Raw genomic sequence first — 22,121 nt, forward strand, 5'->3', positions numbered from 1 at the left:
TGAAAAAGAATGATGAAATTCTTAGAGCAATAATAACTCTATCATAGGTGTGAAAGCGTATTAACCAGAGCACTGAGAAGCATAACCTTTTCATCTAAAAAATGCAATATAACACTAACTCTGAAGCCTGTTAAAGAAAAACTAGAACTAAACAGTAGTTAAAGTGGTTTTATTCAGGAACTATTGCAATAGAAGAAAAGAAATCTCAGGATAGAACTGGGTTCAATTCCAAACACAAAAAGAAATGGGGATTTATAGCCAAAGAGCGGGCTAGGGGGAATGGGGGTCAGTGTGTGGGAAATTATAAAGAAGACACAGCAAGAGTGGGGAGATTTCTTGCTAAACTGGCTTAACTAGATTCTTACTGAAGGTAGGCCAGGGTGATCAGTTATGGAGATGGGGGATGAGGAACCTGATCAGATAGTAAGGGTGACCCGATGTCTGTGGGGGAGGATTCTCTCTAAACGGACTTAGCAGGATTCTTGCCAAAACTGTACAACGCAGCCCCAAGAAGAATGGACACCAAAACCCAAAGTCAGGTCCTAGCTGAAAAGAAGGCTTAAAGGAGCCTGAGTAAGGTTTGATCAAGGACAGTGTCTTTCTCAATGGTTGTTCTACTTTGGGGAAAAAAAGACAAGTTTTTACAAAGGCTTAGCCGCAAAAGTCCAGCTGGTTTCATGAGTAATTGGGAAAAAACAGTTCTCAGAAGAAGAGGGAAGTTTTCTTAGGGTTTAGCAGCCGTTGGTTGGGAAATTTTTGTTTAACGAGAGGCTGGAGAGGAAGAGTTGGAGGTTAAGCTGATGTAAGGGTCACAGGGGAAAATGTTTTTCAGGGCATCTCACGTGGAACTTCCATGCATATAATAAAATGAATAATCAGATATTTCTTTGTAAACTCTAAAGTGCTTTTCAATGACGATTATAATTATTAAAAGATTAAGTGATGAGTGCAAGTTTTGGAAAGTTAAAGAGGTTGCATCCTAAATATGTATGAAGGAATGAGCTCTGTGGAGACAGTGGGGTGTAAGAGACCAGAGATAAAGAAGCAGAATTATGTAGGGGGAAGATATACACAGACTCATACAGACAAGGAAACCATTATGAACAACCTTACACAGAAACTAGTAGGGAAGTTGGGTAAAGGTGGGCATTTGAACAAAACATTACAAGTCCAAGCATTCAAAATATACGTATTTCAGTTTTATAAATGTTAAGTTAAAAGTACACAATTTTATGCATTTATATTGTTCATGTAAGATTTAAGGTTTTGAATAATTTTTCTTATTATTTCAAGTTGGTGCCTATATCTATAAACACTATGCAAACTTTTAAATTGTGTAACAATGTGCAACTAAATATATATTTAAAACTAATCTTTTAAAAAAATTCAGTCTTCCCTTTGTGTATCACATAAGGGGAAATTATGTAAGCCTTATAGCAATTACTTAAGGATAGAAAAAACAATCTTCAAATTCTATTTTTTCACTCTTGTAAAGGTAAATACAGGTATTTGTCATTTAAAATTATTGTTTTGTACTTTAAAAAATGATAAATTCAAATGGCAAGCAATAGGATATATTGGAGTATATGAGGAAGCCATTTGGTATAAACCTAATTCGGCCTGACTTTGTTTTTTCCAAAAGGGCTTTCCAAAAATGACTGTGGCCATTGAGCATGCATTGTATATCTGCTTAGACATTTTGAGATAAAGGTGCAACTTCCCTCCCCCTCCCAACATTGGCATCTCCTTAAAGATTAAGCATCTTTCTTTAGGCTGGGAACTGATTGCAGCGCTCATCTGTGACCACCCAGCTCGAGGCAACAGACCTGCCACCCTGCAGGGTTCACTGAGACAGCAGACCTATCTGCTGTTTCCATCAATCGCTGTGCTGACAGAGCAGCCTCATGACTATTGTAAAAGGAACATTTCAATCATATGTGAAACATACTCTTTGAGGGTATATAACCACCAGGTATACCCCCACTTCTTTGGAGTGCGCTGTTCCTCTGTGGAAAGACTCTCCTGGGTTCTAATCCTCAGATTTCAGCTCAGAATAAACTCACCCAAATTTTCATTTATAGATTGGTTATGGATTATTTTCATCAACAAAAACATAGGCTAAACTATTTTACATTTAAATGGCAAGATGTGACTCTTTTACATGACAATGATGCAGTAGAAAAGGTCATTTTAAATAGACTTGGTATTAACAGTAAATATACTCAAAGTACTTGACTGAAAAATAGTTCTTTAAGATTAAAAATGTGTATGCAAAGAAGTCTAGTATGTATTACCCAAGTTACAGTTTGTAGAGGGTCCAAAAGTCAGAATATCTAACTTTTTGGGGGGACCAGGAGTTAAATTTTGATAGTGTTTTATTTCAAAATTATCTAATATTTGCAATCCCTAATGGCTCTGATTGGTGAGTCTCACAAATCACTTTAGTATATTTTAAGTATGAGACTCATTGACTTCAGGGCAACTTCCCGGCATATAAGGTTTTCTATCCATGATAACAATTTACTGCATCATTTAATTTTGGTTTCAGTATTTTAAATATTTAGATGTCAGTCTCCTATTGTTAAAATGGTTACATTAATTAAAGCAAATAATAAATGATTCCAAGTTTATAACTTAAATAGATCAGTGTTTATCTTTTTGTAAGTCACTTGATTTAAATAATATTGAACAAAGAAAAAATATATTTATGTGGTTAATACAAATACGAAATCAATAGTTGTACAAGTGCGTGTAAAAAAGCAGTATGTTTGTTTCTTGTGTTTAAGGATTTTGAAATATGGAACAGAAAGCAAACTGTTGTTAAAGAAAATCACACCAGACAAGATGGGAAGACAGAAGTTGATTTTGTCCAGTACCGTTGCTGGACTGTATACACATACACAGTCAATTAAATGAGCTAACGTATTTATGGTTCTGTGGGGGATTCGAATTGTCCACCCCAAAATGTGTCTCTTTGGCATGAGGATTATTTTGGCCAGGTTATTTTTAAAAACTGCAGACATGAAAGAAACTGTGAAAAGTAGAATTTACTTACCCTTTGTAAGAGACACTTACATTTGTAAGGGATATCTACATCCATAAAGGTGTCTCCCTCTCTGTACCAGGAAGAGGGGGGATGACCTTATGTCTAGAAACTCTTATCAGTGCAGAAGGCAAGGACTTAAATCTGCATAATAACCCTACTCTTGTTTTCTGTGCTTTTCCGGTCATCTCCCATAACTGACTCCTCCCACTCCCAACATCCTCCTTTGCCTTTAGCTGAGGATGGTATTTAAGATGAGAACCTCTGCCATTTTGGTGAGTTGCTCAGTTTTCCTGAGTCTCTCATATGTATACGTGTTATAAAGCTTTGCTTAATTTTCTCCTATTATTCTGTCTCATGTGAATTTAATTTGTAGCCTGGCCAGAAGGACCTAGAGCAGATAGAGGAAATGTGTTCCTCCCCAATAGTTCTTAACTCTGGTTCTTCACATATTAACATTACACCAATGAGAAAAACTAAAGCATTTAGAGGTAAAGTACATCTCCCTATAGACACTTTTCACCTTTGGTAGGATATAAAACAAAAAGTAATAATGCATGCTTAAATAAATTAAACGCAATAAGTTGTGGCAAATAAATGGACTTGAAAAAATTAGCTTAAATAATTTAGAGTAATATATATGCCTGCTGTTTTGTAAAAGGCATTTTCTATGCAGCAGTTTTAAGTACTGCAGATAAAAGTTTAGAAAATAGTTATAAGTACTTATTTAATGCTTTCTGTTCAGCCCAGGGATGCTGTAGGGCAAATAGGGTTGAGGAAACAGGGAAATTCTGATAAAAAGTCAGTAAGAAATGTAACAGGCATTTTCAGTGCTTGAAAATCAAATTCCCTGAAATTCCGCTCTTGCATAATTTTTAAATGATATCATGTATCTGCTTGCCAAACTTTACTCCAACATATAAAATGTGTTCTAATCTCTTCTTCACTTGCAAATTTATCTGCTAAATGAAACTTCTTGAGATCCTTAGGCAAAGAAAATCCATTTAAATGTGGCATTGTGCTGTATATCTAAAGTTCCATACTTTTTTAAAAAACTACTTAGTTTGTTTCCATATTAAGTAAAATATATAATAATATCTATAATTTATTAAATGTTTATTGAATATATGCCAGCCCACCTGCTATGTTATTTATTATTTCTCATATTACTACCTATTGTGAGATATTTTTTAAAAAATCTTAGAGAGTTGAGAGAAATAGTACATGTTTAATTTTACTATAAAATTTCTTAAAATTCCTAATAATTGCTATTGTGATTATTGGCAAGATGATTTACAAGCATTATCTTGTCAAGGAGCTGAGGACAATTCTCTACTTGGCCTGTCCTAAACTAATCTTCTAATTCTCAGTACTATTTAAATGCTAGAGACTGTACTTAATGTCATGCATACTATGAAATATGACAAATAAAAACGACAAGCAATAGCTTATTGGAGTATATGAGGAAGCCATTTGGTGTAAACCCAATTCAGCCTGATTCTCTTTTTCCAAAAGGGCCTGTTGGGCATGCATAGTATATCTGCTTTAGGCATTTCCTATGTCCCAAAGGCAAGAACAAATGCCCTTAAGATAAAGGTGCAACTTCTCTCACATCAGCATTTCCTTCAGGATAAGCCTCTCTCCCTAGGCTAGGAACTGATTGCAGTGCTCACCTGTGACCACCCAGCTCGAGACAATAGACCTGCTACCCTGCTGTGTCCATCAAGACAGCAGACCCATTCCCTGCTATGTCCATCAATTGCTGTGCCAACTGAGCAGTCTCATGACTATTCCAAAAGGGACATTTTAATCATACATGAAACATGCTTTTTGAGGGTATATAGCCACTCTGTACAGCCCACTTCTTTGATGCCCTTCCTTCCTTGGGGAGGGAAGGTCCCAGGCTATATGGTCCTCACTTTTAGCTCAGAATAAACTCTCTCAAATTTTCATTTATAGATTGGTTATGGATTATTTGCATTGACAAATATTATTATTAACATTTCATCAATGGGAAAACTAAGGCATGTGGAGGTGAAGTACCTTACTCTAGGCCACACAGTATGAGGTATCCAAATTAAGATTTGATCCCAGGACTATTTGAAGTCATTGCTCTTAGACTGTCCAATTGGAGACTTTTTAGCTAACCTATCAGAGGTTAAATAATATACACAGGACATCAAATTTTATATTTGGGTAAACCCACAATCCTGGGCTTCCAGACATCATCTGGGACTTCAAGTTGTAATGGTCTTGATAGGTCATGCTAATTCTCAAGCAGAGAATGTGAGAAGACAAAATGGGAGGACACCTTCTATACTCTTGCAAACCCGTCATTTGATGTTACCCAGCATACCACACTAGGCTTTGTTTACTGTTAATATTTCTTTATTGAAAACTTGGGATACTTTCAGAAAGGAATTAAATTGTAGGAAGGAGAAGATAATTTTTTCACTAATTGTAATTTTCCATGTGTCTCTAGGGGCATAGGTACTTAAACACTTGACACAAATGATATCTGTGGGATTTTTTAACATGATTTTAATATCATTCAAGTTTAAGAAACAAAGTTCTGGGTGACTGTATGTGACTATTTAACTTTCCAGTTCAGGGATGGTAATGGGAACTTGGTTGTCTATACCTAAGATTGTGAACAAAATAATTATGCCCTGAAATTTCCCCAAGAGTGCCCTACAATAAGTTCAAATAAGAGAAAGATGAGAACTTCCCAAAACCAGATGGCTTCTGTGACCCATTTCTGGGGAGCTCTGAACACTGCACTTCAGCAGTGGAGAGTGGATTTGCTTTTTAGCAGGTTCTTCAGCAGCAGTGGTGCCTGGAACTCAGAGTTACACGAGAAGCCTTTGAATAATGTAAATAATTTTAATTAAAATTTGTTTAAATATATAAAACTACAAAACACGGATAAACATAACTTTATATGATTATATATTGGAATGCATTTATGAATGTAAAACAAGCAAAGCCATAAAATCAATGGCATTCAAATTTGCAACACTATTTTAATGTGGCAAATAATGCTATCCTACTCATTTGCTTCAGGATGTCTATGCCCCCCTTCTCTGTGTGTGATTCAATTCTCCCAACTTTTCTCATTATTTGAATTACTATGAACTCTTTGTACACCTCAGGGGCCATCAATTAACAAGGATCTTCTTTATGAGTCTGCTTCTGTACTTTCTTATCAGTCTGCACCAATTCACATTGTGTTACTGAAGGGGAGCAGAATTTGCTACTCTAAAATGTGTCTCTTTGACCTCACTATTTTTAAAAACAAAGACTCCAGAAGAAACTTTGACCTTCCCCCTAACTGCTTAAAAGAATTTAAGATAGAAAATTTGTTCCAGGAAGGAGCTGTTAACATAGATAACCACAGTATAATCTGAACTAGGTGGGGAGGACAGGAAGGAACCTAGCAAGGCCCACTTGATCAAAGTCATCTCCATGTCCCATTGTCTCTGCAAGGCATGGCAAACACTTGTTTACCAAATATTTGCTTTTCCATCTCCATGTGAATTGTCTTCCTTTCCTCTGAAGTACCAAATCACTACCCCCAACATCATCTGTTGTGTTTAGCTGAAGGTGGTATTTAAGGTGGTGGGATCAGCCATTTTGGTGCTGTTCTAAGTTTTCCTGGATTTCTCCCAGGTAGACATGTTATTAGTTTTGTTTGATTTTCTCCTGTTATTCTGTCTCATGTCAATTTAATTCTTAGGCCAGCCAGAAGAACTGAGAAAAAGAGAGAAAAATTTCTTCCTCCCCTAAATTACCATGATGCTCTATTAAAAAAGTGTACATTTGTGCTTTAGAGTATCATGAGTGTATGTAATTACAGGATTTTCTTCTGGATGACCCATAATGTGCTTATATATGTTTCAATTATAGTAAAAGTGAAAACCTAAAAAGAAATCATTCCCATGTAAAAGCTCAGTTTGGTGAACATTGATAAAGAACACATTCTCCTGCTGAAATTCTTCTGCATAATAGGCAACAGTGCTGCTTAATTTTTTTGCTATGTGGACTATTGAAAACAACATATATTTTCTGTAAATTTGATAATGTAACTGGGGTTATGCTTATTTTCTAGTGAACAGAATATTTTCAGACATCAAATATTAACTTTTTCTATAGAAAATAATTTAATTATTAATTTGAAAAGCAGTTCCTGTATATGTATTCACCAAATGTTTGGTGTTAACTTTATCATAATGCTTTCTACACTTTATTAGTATTTTCTCTTGGTTTAGTCATATCCTTAAGACCAAAATGTGTATGCTTCAGCCACAGATACTGTCCATGTCAAGTAGCACCTAGTCTAATATCTGACACATAGTTGGCACTAATCAAATATTTATTGAGTCATTAATAAACTATTCGAAACAATACACATCAAAATCCTCATTGTAAAATGACTTACCATAAATTTTCTCTGCTTTTTAAATAAATATCTAATTTTAAATCTGAGTGCATTATAATCTTCTTTGCTCTGTAGCTAGTAAACTCTAATATAATATATCCTCAGCTACCTATTCCATCTCTTAATGGGTTTAAAGAAATTGACTTAATATCCAATGGTGGAAGGTTACTACCACCTTAAGTTTCTTGTTGAGAGTTATAGACACTTCTTATTTTTCTCCATTAGCAGTAAACTGTATTGATCAAAACTGTTAAACCTGTCTCAAGAGGGCACACATGGGACCCTTCCAAGAGCTGTCTCTCTTTTTAATGTCAATGTATTTTCTGCCCTCAGACATTCTTTCCTTTATGAGTGCTCCTTGTGATATTCATGCGGCATAAGAAATTTGCCTAATTATTTTTTCTTAAATATTAAAACTGAGAAAACATTTAAAACATCTAATTCTTATTAGTCCCTTTTAATGCCTTCTTAAGCACTCTTTAGATAAGTTACCTTGTGTTAAATAACTTTTAAAAATGTCTCCGGATTTTCCAGAGTTCTACAATAGTCCATTAACCCATTCTTTTTAGTGTTATTTAAAGGAGGGATTAGAAAGGGGAGAGACACTCTAAATTTATACAGATTGCTTTAACATTGCTTAAAGAAGACTTGCAGTTATCTTTACATATTAAAAAAAAAATCTTGCCATGAAATGCAGCTTTTAATTATATCTTCTTTCTTTGGCACTTTAAAATATGGTCCACATAAAGATACAAGTAATTTAAGAGCTCTTGTGATAGCTTTCTGTATTCATCCCGGAGAAGAAACATTTACACTCTCTCTGTGTTCAAGAAAAATGGTCTCACAAAGATAGCTAGCACATCCTATGTTAGCAGCTTCTTAAAATTCAATAGAAAAGGAGCATTTCCATTTTTAAGAAAAGCAAGAAAAATGTGAAAGGTATGTGTACTACTCCATAGCACTCAGACTTAGTTTGCAGAGAATTAAAAATTAGAAAATCTGATTTTAAACATTGGTTAATCAGACATTTAACTACTCAGATATACTAAACTACACATAATTTGCAAAGTAACAACTTAATAAAAGGGAAAATAATTGAGAAAATGTATTTTTATTAAGTGAGCCCCAATTGTCATGTGTAATTATTATAGGATTCTTCCAGCGGTTCATACTGACCCAAAAAATGAGTCATATACTATCCAGAAATGCAAAATGACCCATTCACGTTTCTTAAAATATGAAGTCCCTGAAATAAGTGAAATCTATGGATGGTGTGTATATTAATTGTCTAGGGCTGCTGTAACAAAATATCACAAACAGGGTGGCTTAATTCAACAGAAATGTGTTGTCTCCCAATTCTAGCCTACAAGGCTGAAATCAGAGTGTCGGCAAGGTGGGTTCATTCTGAAAGCTCTGAAGGACCATCTGTTTCATGCCTGTCTCCTAGTTTCTGGTAACAGCTGGCAATCCTGAGCAGTCCTTGACTTGTATATGCAGCTTCTGGTGACAGCTGGCAGTCCTTGACATTCCTTTGCTTGTAGATGCATCACTCCAATCTCTGCCTCAGGCTTCACTTGACATTCTCCATGTGTATTTATACATCCAAATTTCCCTCTTCTTATAACGACACAGCCATATTGGATTAGGGCCCCGCTTAATGACTTCATCTTAACTTTAATACATTGCACAGACTTATTTCCAAATAAGGTCACCTTCACAGGTATGAAAAGTTAGGGCTACAACACAATTTTTTTGGGGGGGAAGAACCCATTGAAACTATAACAATGTGCTAAAGATAGTAGTTGTTCAATGTTGGTTATTCTCAGTTTATCAACCCAGCTTCCATTCTCTAAGAAAGGGAAACAGAATATTTGCGTTTCTAAGCTATTATCTTAGTGTGGAAAATTTTTACAGGGTTCCAAGATATTTTTCTCACTTAATGGATTTGTTCACATATATGCAAAGTTTGGTAAAATCACTCATTTTTCCCATTATTGGCTGATTTAGATTAATGGTAGTATCACTGATTTGATTATGTAAAAATGGATTATTATGCGTTGTAAATGATATTTTAATAAGAATATTTAAATCATTTGATCACTGATGACCAGATCTGTATCTGGAAGTAATGAGGGCTAAATTAACTTAGTCTCTTTAGTCAAACTGATGAATTCTGTGGTTCCACCTGTTTCAAAATTACCTAGATTCTGCTACTACAAGTGTTTATTTAATTATTTTCTACATTTTTCTTTTTAGCTCTAAATCAGCTGTTATATAAAATTAAATTATTTATGAGATTTTATGATGTAAAAACATATAATTTGTATGCTAATAATAAAAAAGGATATAGGGATAGAAAATAAGTATCTGGAAACAGTTTCTAGATTTCATTGGCATTAGCTTAGTATTAATCTGAACAAGGTTGCCTTAAGGTAAGAAGCTAATTGTAATACACAGGTCAACCATTTCAAAATACTTTATGTGTATATATATCTCAATAGCATATATGTCATATAGAAATTAAAGTATTAAACTAGAAAATGTCTAAGTAATGAAAAGAAGACAATAATGAAAGAATAGAAATAGAAAGACATAAAACATAGTAAATAAGTAGCAAAATGGCAGATATAAATCCTATCATCATTAATTACATTGTATGTCAATGGTTTAAAACTAATTAAAAGCAGAGATCAGCAGGTTGGAAAAAATGTATCATGTACACAGCAATGAAAAGAGAGCTATAGTAGCTATCCTAATATCAGGGGGAAAAAAGACTTGAAAAGCAAATGTTACTAGAATAAAGGGGGATATTTTCTAATGACAAAGAGGTCTATATATGAATAAAATATAATTACTATAAACATTAAAGCACCTGAAAATAAAGTTCCAAAATACCTGAAGCATGAACTGACAGAACTGAAGAGAGAAACAGACACTTCAAAAATAAGAGTTTGGGGGTGCTGGCCCAGTGGCACAGTGGTTAAGTGTGCACGTTCTGCTTCAGCGGCCTGGGGTTCACTGGTTCGGATCTTGGGTACAGACATGGCACTGCTTGGCAAGCCATGCTGTGGTAGGGGTCCCACATATAAATTGGAGGAAGATGGGCAAGGATGTTAGCTCAGGGCCAGTCTTCCTCAAAAAAAAAAATTCAAAAGAAAGTGGTGGAGACTTCAATATCCAACTGTTAACAATGAATAGAAGAACTAGGCATAAGTTCAACTTGAAAATATAATACTGGAACAACACTATAAACCAACTGGATCTAATAAACACCTATAGAACAGTCCACTCAACACAGCAGAATACACATTCTTCTCAAGTACACATGGAACATTTCCCAGAATAGACAACATGCTAGACCATAAAACATGCTTCACTAAACTTAAAGAATTTAAATCATGTAAAATATCCTTTCCAACCACAAAGGAATTTGAAATCAAGAACAGAAGGAATATTGGGAAATTTGAAAATATGTGGAAATTAAACAACTAACCCTAAATAACACATCATAAATAAAAGAATAAAAGAAAAAAAACAAGAGAAATTAGAACATACTTTGAGATGAATTAAAACGAAAACACAGTATACCAAAAGCTTTGAGATACAACTAAAATAAGGTTTAAAGGGAAATTTATAGGTGAAAGACCTGTATTGTAAAGAAGAAAAATCTCAAATCAATAACTTCACCTTCTACATTAAGAAACTAGAAAAAGAACCAAAAAATAAGTCCAAGTAGCTAAAGAAAGGAAATTAAAAAAAGAATGTAGTGGAAATAAATACAGACTAGAAAAATAAGAGAGAAAATCAATAAAATCAAAAGTAGATTATTTGAAAGGATTAAGAAAATGAAGAAAGCTTTAGTTGGACTGACCAAGAGAAAAAGAGAGAAGACCCAAATTAATACAATTAGGAATGAAAAGGAGGACATAATTACTAGCCTTACAGAAAGAAAAAGGATTATAAGGGAATACTATGAACAAATATATATCAACAAATTAGATAACTGAGATTAGATGAACAAATATGTGGAAACACGCAAACTTCCAAAACTAACTCAAGAAAAAATAGATAATCTAAATGTCCTTGTAATAGATTAAGAGATTAAGTAAGTAATTTAAAAATTTCCCACAAGAAAAAGCCCAGCCCCAGGTGGTTTCCTTGGTAAATTCTACCAAACATTTAAATAATGATTAATACCAATCCTTCCAAAACTCTTCTATTAATAAAAGAATAAGGATAACTTATATACAAAAGTTTTTAGTAGTATTACCCATAATAGCCAAAGTGGAAAGAACCAAATATGTGTAGCGTTGATAAACATGTGGTGTATCAACACAGTGAAATAGTATTTAGCAATGATGATGAATCTTTGTAGCCTTATGCTAAGCAGAAAGAGCCACTCACAAAAGATGACATATTGAAAGAATCTATATATAAAAAATGTCTGGAGTAGGCAAATCTATAGATAAAGAAATTAATTTACTAGTTGCCCAGTGCTTTATTGGTGGTAGGCAGGAGTGAATGGAGAGTAACTCCTTAATGAGTACAAAACTTCTTTTTGGGATGATGAAAATGTTCTAAAATTACATTGTGGTGATGGTTGTAAAACCCCGTGAATATACAATAAAAATTGAATTTTCACACATTAAAAGATGATTTTTTAATGCAAATTAGATATCAATATAGATGTTTAAAAAGAAAGCAAAGCAATCTTTTTTCATAGAAAACATGATTTTGAAAATAGAAAATCTTAAATTTACAAAACATATTAGAACTACTAAGTAAATTTAGAGAAGTTATAAGATATTTTAATATGCAAAATTTATTTATATTTCTATATCCTAGCAACAAGCAATGAAAAATAAAATTTAAAAATAGAGTTTTCAAAAGTTTAAAAAATTAAATACTGAACACACTACAATGATTATGAGAGAAATTAAAGAAGACATAAAAGAATTGAGAGATACAATATGTTCATGGAAAGGATGACAATATTTTTGACATATCTATTTTCTCAAATTGACCAATAGATTCAACAAAATATCAATCAAAATCTGACTAGATCAGGGACCAGCCCGGTGGCACAGTAGTTAAGTATGCACATTCTGCTTCACTGGCCCAGGATTTGCCAGTTCGGATCCTGGGTGTGGACCTACACACTGCTTATGGAACCATGCTGTGGCAGGTATCCCACATATAAAATAGAGGAAGATGGGCAAGATGTTAGCTCAGGGCTTAATCTTCCTCAAAAAAAAAAAAAAATCTGACTGGATTGGTTGAAGAGATTGAGAGATTCATTTTCAAATTTTGTACGGAAATGTATAAGAGCAAGAATATGAAAACAATAGGAACAAGAATAGCCATTCCTTCCCCTCAAAAGGAAAAAGAATAGCAAGGATGAAAGACTTGATTTTATAATGTACTCAAAAGACACAGTAATTAGATTATCAGGAAATGAAAGACAACGGTTCCTGACAGACAGTAAACCAGTGAGATGAGCCCTACTGTGGATACTGCTTATTGCCTTGAGAAAGATTCCAGGCTGCAGCACAGGAAAGTATAAGCCAGGAGGAGACCAGCTTATCAATAAGTTGAGGAGAGAATGCTGAGATCCTAGGAGACTAAAATTGGCTAGAGTTCACAAGAAACAATGCCAGAGAGGAGAGAGCTAAACAGACAGAGATCTCAAATGCAAGCATGTGAGGAAACCACCCAAGACCTGAGAAAGAAGAACTCAAAAGAAATGGAGGTGACACTGTGCAGCATTCAAGTAGGCAGGCAATAATACCTGTCCCTAGCAGCCAGTCTGTGAATTATAGTTAGTAATGGGGCATAAGGTCAAGTATGCGGAAGCGTGTCCATCAGTAGAAAATAACTAGCCAAAGAATGAGCACTATTCCAGACCCACCTAATGAATCTTAAAGGAAGACCTGCAAAGATCAAACTGCATCCAAGTAACTTAACAGTATTCCAGAACAGAGATCAAGGATATCTGTAGGAATATAAAAATATCCAGCACTCCAAAATTTAAAATCCACAAAATTACAGTCATGCAAAGAAACAGGAAAATATGACCCATGATGAGGAGATAAATTCATCAAAACCAACCTCAAATTTACAAAGATTTTAGAAGTAGGAGACAAAGACATTAAAGTTAATATAACTGTATTCCACATGTTAAAAAATTTAGATACAGACATGAAAGACCTTAAAAAGACCAAACGAACTGGTATTGATTAAATTATTAGTTACTTTATTTGAGATAAAGAATACATTGATGGAATTCATGGCATATTAGACATTAAAGAAGAAATGATTAGTGTACTTGAAAACAGCAATATAAACTATTCAAACTGACACACAGGAAAAATAATCCAATAAATAAATAAATAGAGCCTTAATGAACTGTGGGACGACTTGATTAAGTCCCCAAATAAGAGCGAAGAGAATGGAAAAGAAAAGATATTTAAAGATATAATGGCTGAAAATTATACATTACCTGGGAAAATCTATGATCCACAGATATAGGGAGTTATCATTAAATTAGAAAAAAATATCAAAACATGACTCCAAAAATGAGTTTCATTAGCCAGACACAACTAAGACAAAAGCCAAAAGTCAAAGGATAAAAAGTGTGTATATATATATATATATGTATATATGCACACACATATATAAATACATTTATATATATACATTATATACACTAACAACGTTAGAATAACACCAATCAAAAGAAAACACAAATGGCTACCTCTATAGGCAAAGTTTTCATAAAAATATTATCAGGAATAAAGAAGTTTACTTTATAACGGAAAGACATAAATTCATCAATTTATCAAGAGGGCATAAATGACCCCTAATCATAGAGCTACAATATACACGAAACTAAAACTCATAGAACTGCAAGGGCCACAATTATATTCAGAAACTTCAATACCTCTCTCAATTTTTGATAGAGGAAATAGGCAGAAAATCAGTAAGAATATAATAGATTTGGATAGTACTATCCAGCAGTTTGGCTTAATTTTCATTTTCAGAAACCTCCGTCCAACTAAAGCTAAATACAAAACTTTTCAAGAGCAGAAACAAACTTTATTAAGATAGATATGTATCCAGAATACATAAAGAGTTCTCAAAACTCAATAAAACAATCCAACACCACCATAAAAATAGGCAAAATTTCGAATAGATAATTCATCAAAGAAGATATATAATGGGCAAATAAACACATGAAAAGATCCTCCTCATCATTAATTATTAGGAAAACACAAACTAAAATCACAATGAGAGACCATTGCACACTCATTATAATGGCTAAAATTAACTGGATGGACCGTACTAAATGTTGGAGAAGATGTGCAGCAATCTGATCTTTCACACACTGCTGGTGGGAATGTCAAATGGCACCACTACTTTGGAATCTTTTTTAAAAAATGTTAAACATTCATGTATCATATAATCCTGCTGTAGTGTATGTCCTTAAGATTGTTTTCCACAAACGTTCATAGTATTTTGTAAAATTCAAAAATAGTGGGGCTGGCCCTGTGGCCGAGTGGTTAAGTTCGCGCATTCCGCTGCAGGCAGCCCAGTGTTTCGTTGGTTCAAATCCTGGGTGCGGACATGGCACTGCTCATCAAACCACGCTGAGGCAGCATCCCACATGCCACAACTAGAAGGACCCTCAACAAAGAATATACAACTATGTACTGGGGGGCTTTGGGGAGAAGAAGGAAAAGAAATAAATAAAATCTAAAAACAAAAAAAAGAAAAAAAAAACGTAGATGGTGTAGCCCATTATTAAAAAAAAAAATAGAAGAAAATAAAAATGTTCATAAACAAACGAATAAATAAAAAGTAGTATATCCACACAGTGGAATGCTACTCTTCAATTAAAATGGATGAACTCTTGATATACACAACAACATGGCTGAATATCAAAAATAGTAATGTTGAGAGAAAGAAGTCAAGCAAAAAGAAACATAAATTGGGTGATTCCATTTACATAAAACTCTAGAAAATATAAACTTATCAAGAGTGACGTGAAATAGACAAGTGATTGCTTTGAAGTGGGCGGGGAGGGACAGGAGTGAGATTACAAATGAGCACTGGAAACTTTTGGGGATGGACAGATTCATTGTCTTCATTCCAGTGATAGGTTCATAAGTTATACATATCAAAACTTACGAAAATTTACATTTTAAATATGTGCAAGGTTTTGTATGTTAATTACGCTTCTATCAAGTTGTTTAAAAAGAGCAAAATATACCACAATAAATCGTTAAAAAAAAAACAAAGTGGAAAGATATAGGTGGAGAAGCTCCTTAAAAAACACTAACAATGCAAAATGTGTGTGAGGCCATGGACGACTTAGAATACTCACACATTTATCATTTTAAGCGGTATGATTATGGGTAACTATTTGACATTTCTTTCAAAATTAATCATTCTCCTAGTATATGATTCAACATTCAAACTCTTAGGTATTCACCCAATAGAAGGAAAATATGTATCCCTAAAAAGAGTTGAAAAAGATTGTTTATAGCAGCGCTATTCAAAGTAGCCAAAATATTGACAATAATCCCAATAACCATCAACAAAAAAGTAAGGAAATTGTAGTACATTATACAATAGAATACTGCTCAACAATTTAAAAAAGAAACCACAGATAAATACAAAAATATAAGTAAATGTCAAAAACATTATGTGGAATAAAAGAAGACAGAACATTACTTGAAATTCAATAAAAGCAAAACTAATCCATGGGTTGTTTTAGGATGGGGTGGGGGCTTGAATGGGAGGGGACAGTAGTGAATTTTCTGGGATGATAGATTGGTCCTTTACTCTGTTTGGTATGCAGGTTACAACGATTTATGCAATTTTCAAAATTCAGTGAATTAACCACTTAAGGTCACTATTTTTCACTGTATGCAAATTATACCTCAATATAAAAGAAACATAACCATATCCACTATATAAAGGTAAGTACATAAATTTATCTATATGTGCAACTATATATTAATTTCTCTTCATTTTTATTTTGAGGAGAAACTTTCCCATTTTGGAAGACATATCAATCCATTCATTTTATGCTCTTTCCCTTTCTCGTAGGTTCATCTACATTCTGAGGCTTAAAATGTTTTTAAAATACCAGGTGCAAAGCCCCTTCCACTACTTCTGTGTCACTGTAGAAGCTCTATAATTAGTCTTCTCCTGTGCCATACCAGGTCTTGGAAACTTCTGCAAGGCTGAGACCCCTTGTCCAGATATGCCACACAGCTATTTCTTCCCTCTGGGCCTGCTTGCTCTTCCAGGTTTCTATCAGAAAACTGGGCATGTATCTTCTCTGGCCACAGAATAACAAACGTATTTACCCTGCCACCTCCCTTGAACAGGGATGACGAAGCTGCCCTCATGTTTCCTCTCCTTATGAGTCACCCCTCCCTGAAACACACGCAAACAGATACGCACACAAACACATCTACGTTCTCTCTACTTCCATGATGGCTATCTTAGTCCATTCGGGCTACTGTAACAAAATAACATAGGCTGGGTGGCTTATAAACAATGGAAATTTTTTCTCATGGTTATGGAGGCTGGGAAGTCCAAGATCAAGCTGCTGGCAAATTTGGTGTCTGGTGAGGGGCGCTTCCTGGTTCATAGATAGCAGTCTTTCTGCCATGCCCTCATATGGTGGAAGGGGCAAGGGGTCTCTCTGAAGTCTCCTGGATAAGAGCATTAATCCTAGTCACAAAGACCCCACCCTCAGGACTTAATTACCTCTCAAAGACTCCACTATCCTTCCTAAGGTGACGACATTATGGCTCAAGTTTCAACATAGGAATTTTGAGAGAACACAAACATTCAGTCCTTAGCAATGGCTTTCTGTCATCCACAAAGATATAACAATTCCTTACTGCTGTCACAGGGAATTGGAGATTACCTCTTATTCATTATATTTTGCCTGAAATTTTTCTGTCTGCTATGAGCCCTTTCCATTTTCTGACTAAGAAGTACAGATTGCATCAAAAAATGTCAGCAAATGACTCTTCTTTATCTCCAATTTAGCCATCATATCCCTGCATAAAACACTTCGTAGTGGCTGCTCAAATAAGGAAAACGTTAAAAGGAATGTAAAATCTCATTCTTCTCCCACAGTCATATATTACTGTTTCCCAAAACCATTCCTGCATTCCAGAATCATTCCTAAGAGCCTACTCACGGCCTACTAAATCTCCATATATATTTTTCAATACATTATTGATTGAGTGATTCCTTATGATTTATTTATTTCAAATCAATATATCCAAAACTCCCTTCATTCAACTTCATGGAACATCAGTAACCAACTATGCTTGACAGCTATCCATCTTCTTATCCTTATTGTCACTATTTTGGTCGGGGAGTGATTCTCTCTTACTTGAACTGATTCACCATCTACCAGACTTCTCTCTTGTTATCACCAGCGCAGCATCATTCTCAAACCACTGCTGTTGGTAATACGGGCATTCATATTCTTCATATTCAGTTCTTTGCGGGTCTTTAAAGATGCCATACTCTTCATCTCCTCTGGAACTTTGCACAACCAGTTCCTTCTGCCTAAAATGCTCTTTCTTTTTCTCATTGATTAACTCCTGCTTATTCTTTGAATCTCATCTTTAGATGCCACATTCACTGTGAAGTTTTCCTGGATACTCGAAAAGAGACTATATGCCCTTCCTGTGGGCTGCCTTGTCCTCTGATCTAAGGACTATAGTAACTCTTACCATATTGCACTTTAATTGCATATTTACTTATCTATCTCTCCCACTAGCAATTTGAGGACATATACTCTCTCTTTTATTGTAGTATTGCCAATATTTAAAAATAACCTTTGTAATTAGTAGGTGTTTCACAATATTTGTTGAAGGAATGAACGAATACAAAAATACTGTTACAGAAATGAGGCTAGAAATTGAACCACTTGTGGTGGGTCAGTTTAGGTTACCATTGTCTAAGAGATAATGTGCATATCCTATCTGCAACTAAAAAAAGTAAATAATCGGGCCAGCCCAGTGGCATAGTGGTTAAGTTCATGCCCTCCACTCCAGGGGCATGGGGTTCGCGGGTTTGGATCCTGGACGGGAACCTACACACCACTCATCAAGCCATGCTGTGGTGGCATCCCACATACAAAATAGAGGAACATTGGCACAGATATTAGCTCAGGGACAATCTTCCTAAAGCAAAAAGAGGAAGATTGGTGACAGACGTTAGCTCAGGGCTAATCTTCCTCACCGAAAAATAAAAGTGTATAGTCTAAGAGTTTCTTATATTACAAATTATCGATAAAGACATATAAATATTACTTATACATTTTTAATTATACATATTCAACTGATTGAATTCTTTCAATGTCAGCTAAATTATTGTCAAATGTAAAATAGGATTTAACATAGTTTTTTTTTTAAGATCCGTTATTCAGATTTTAGTTGGATTATTTTATAAAGACAACAAGGTAATTTCAGCAAAAATTTAGCACAAAGAAAAGTATGGGGTTTTTTTTGCTTGTTGGTAACTGCCATGACTAAATTTTGCCTTTGGTTTTGTGACCCGAGGCAAACCTTTCATTTTGCATATTCACCATAAGGCTGATGGATGAACAGATGGATCAAGTACACCACTGGGTGTCCTACCAGCTGTCTGCAGTTCTCTGAATGGTGATGGATAAGAAAGGGATATGAGTAAACACGTTTCACAAAAATGGGAATGTTAGAGCTTGCTGCATCCAAGTCAAACAATGCCTTATTCTACCTCTTTAAAAGTTAACTTTAAGAAGTCCTGTTGCAAGTTCCTATACTTTAGTATATTTGTAAACATATCATTTAGCCTCTTTTGTGTCTCAGCATACATAGAGCAAAGCATCTTAGAATAACCTAGACGTCATAGGGATGCATGCCAGCTATTTATTTAAGTAGTTTTAAATGTCTGCATAGAAAGTTGACATTGAATGACTTAATTATCTTAATTATTGATTTGAATCTTTAAAATATCACGGCAATCAGCAATAAGAAACTACTTATTGCTCTTAATCTATTCACCTGTTATTAAGATGTTGATTAGGCAAAATGAATCATCATCAGCAACTCAGTTTAACTTTTGTTATACTCAGATTTAACAGTCACACGAATCCCTCCATCAATAATCATATATCATTATTGGCAAGGCCAGTGTTCATTTTCTGAATTAAAAATTTTAGTACGCAAACTTACAAAACCATTTCCAAGGACAACACTTTCATAGTATAGAACACACAAAAAATTACTTTTATGTATTCTATAACTAGATGTCTTAGTCCTTATTATCAGATATTTCCATACTTTCTTCCAGTGTATATTATTGTTCATATTGAATGCATAATAACTTATGCTAAGTATATTTGTAAATATATCCTTTCATCACCTTTGTATATAATCACATATAGGTTATACACTGAACATGTTTGAATTAGCAGTAATCACAGTCTTTCAAAAAGAAGGTTAGCAAATTACAAAGAGTAAGTCCTGGATCCAAACAGACCTGAATTCCATATTTGTTCTGCCACTTAATAACTCTATGACTGTAAGCAAGTTACTTGACACCTGTGCATTACTTTTTCCTCATCAATACATATATAGTAATGTCTATTTATACCTGTCACTGAGAAATTTTAAAGGGATTGTTAATGTAAAGTGACAGCCAGAGAGTCAATAAATAGGCAATGTTTTACTTTTTTTAAGAGGAAGAAAAGGAGAATTGTTACTGAGGTTTATAGTAGAGTCCTATAATAAAATGAAATAAGGAAAATAAGATTGTCTTTTGAGTGTTGAACTGTAAAAGAATGTATATTTTGTTAACACAAGGATAGCAAAGTTACTGGAAAAAAATAATTTCCTCTATTTAATTGAATGTGTTATCTTAGTCACAAAAAGAATGATGAGGCAAAGAGGGGATAGAAACATAAGAGTCTCAGAAGCCAGCATGAGCGGTGTCCACCCAAGCTCTCTCTAAGAGGAGAGGGAAGTTTCACATAGAATCGTGGCTAAATCTTCCTAGCCAAGGTCTTTTGGATCTATTGACAAATAATTGCAGGAGTCTAGGTAGATGCACCCTAGGCCTTTAGACAGTTGGTCATCTCCGTGTTCATGCTCACCCGGAATTGACTTCATGATTCTAATCTGGCTTCTCATTTAAGTCTCTTATAGAACGAATGAACATGTTTTTCACACTGGCTTTGAGATGTGTTTTTATTATTTTTATGATAATTATTTATAATTTATAATTAGCTTTTTACTGTCACATATATATAAACATTGTATGTATATATAGATGTTGATGAAGATATAGCTATAGATATGGATATGATAGAAATAGAGATAGAGATGTAGATTGTCAATACAATCTTCTCTGTGGACTTATGTTCTACTCACTTAGTTTTATTTGAGATCATGATGAATATAGCTCTTCCCAGGGGTATTATAAAAGTTTGCCTGGAACTCATGGAGCCTTTCCTGTTCCAACAATATCTCCCATTCACATATCAGACCAGAAGTTTTAACTATTTTTAATGGTCAGATTGTTAAAAAATAAATTAAAAGTTGCTCAAACAAGCAAATCTGTCTTACCCTTTTCTCTATGTTTTCCATTTCCGGGACCAAAGGTAGGTCCACTCTTTATAGATCCTCCTAATTGTTTAATTTTGCAGTGGGAATACGCAAACGCCTATTGCACATGAAGAACTGGCCTTGCTGTGTTCTCCCCATGCCGTCCTCTCAGGCAAGTTTTATCAACAGAGCTCCTTCCTCTAAAACAAAGAGCCTTGATTGTTCACATGACCTGTGCAGCCATCTTGCACGCATTTAGCTTTCTGTTTTGGTTATCTAGAAGCAATTTTGTTGATGTGAAAAGAGGTTTGCTTCTATCATCCTCATGGGAGAAGTTTGTCATGGCTGTTTCCATCTTCTGTTTTGTTCTGAGAGGATTCCTTTGGTTATGCTTTGTTCTTGCAAGGCGGAACAACAGGTGATTGGTGTGTGGGCAGGGTAGCTAGCCTCTGAGATACATATGAGCATCCAGAGGCCTCAAGTGTGTGTGTGCGTGTGTGTGTATTATTCTGATCAAACTCTGAACAAATCAATTTAAAAAATATCTCTGGGAAATGTGAAGGTGAGCTTGTATTAGTGAGCAGGGTAGGAATGAGGGACTAAGAAGTTCAATGTTTATCACAAAATTAGAAATAAGTCAGAGAAGCACTTGAAGCAGTACAGTCTTGATTAGATTTCTATCTAGTATCAGCAAGGACAATTGATTGTAAGGGGGACGCGAGGCGTGCAGGCTATGGTGGTGAAATTAAATAAGTGTTTAGAGTAATACTTAGGTGACAGTAAGAACAATGAGAAGAAAATAAAGTTGACAGCTATTTTTTCTCATTTCATATTTTGATCAGTTTGTTTCCACGAGAGGAAAGAGCAATACATACTGAACACTCTTCAAGAAGCAGCTTTCCTGTGTCCCAGGGTTTCTAACTCTGGGATATGCAATTATCTGATGCCTCCTAATGTGGCCTCTATGCTGTATTAAACTATGATTATTTTTATTCTTTACTGTACACTATGTGCAACA

Source organism: Equus asinus, chromosome 24 (genome assembly GCF_041296235.1).
Source record: "Equus asinus isolate D_3611 breed Donkey chromosome 24, EquAss-T2T_v2, whole genome shotgun sequence".
Classification (NCBI taxonomy): Eukaryota; Metazoa; Chordata; class Mammalia; order Perissodactyla; family Equidae; genus Equus; species Equus asinus.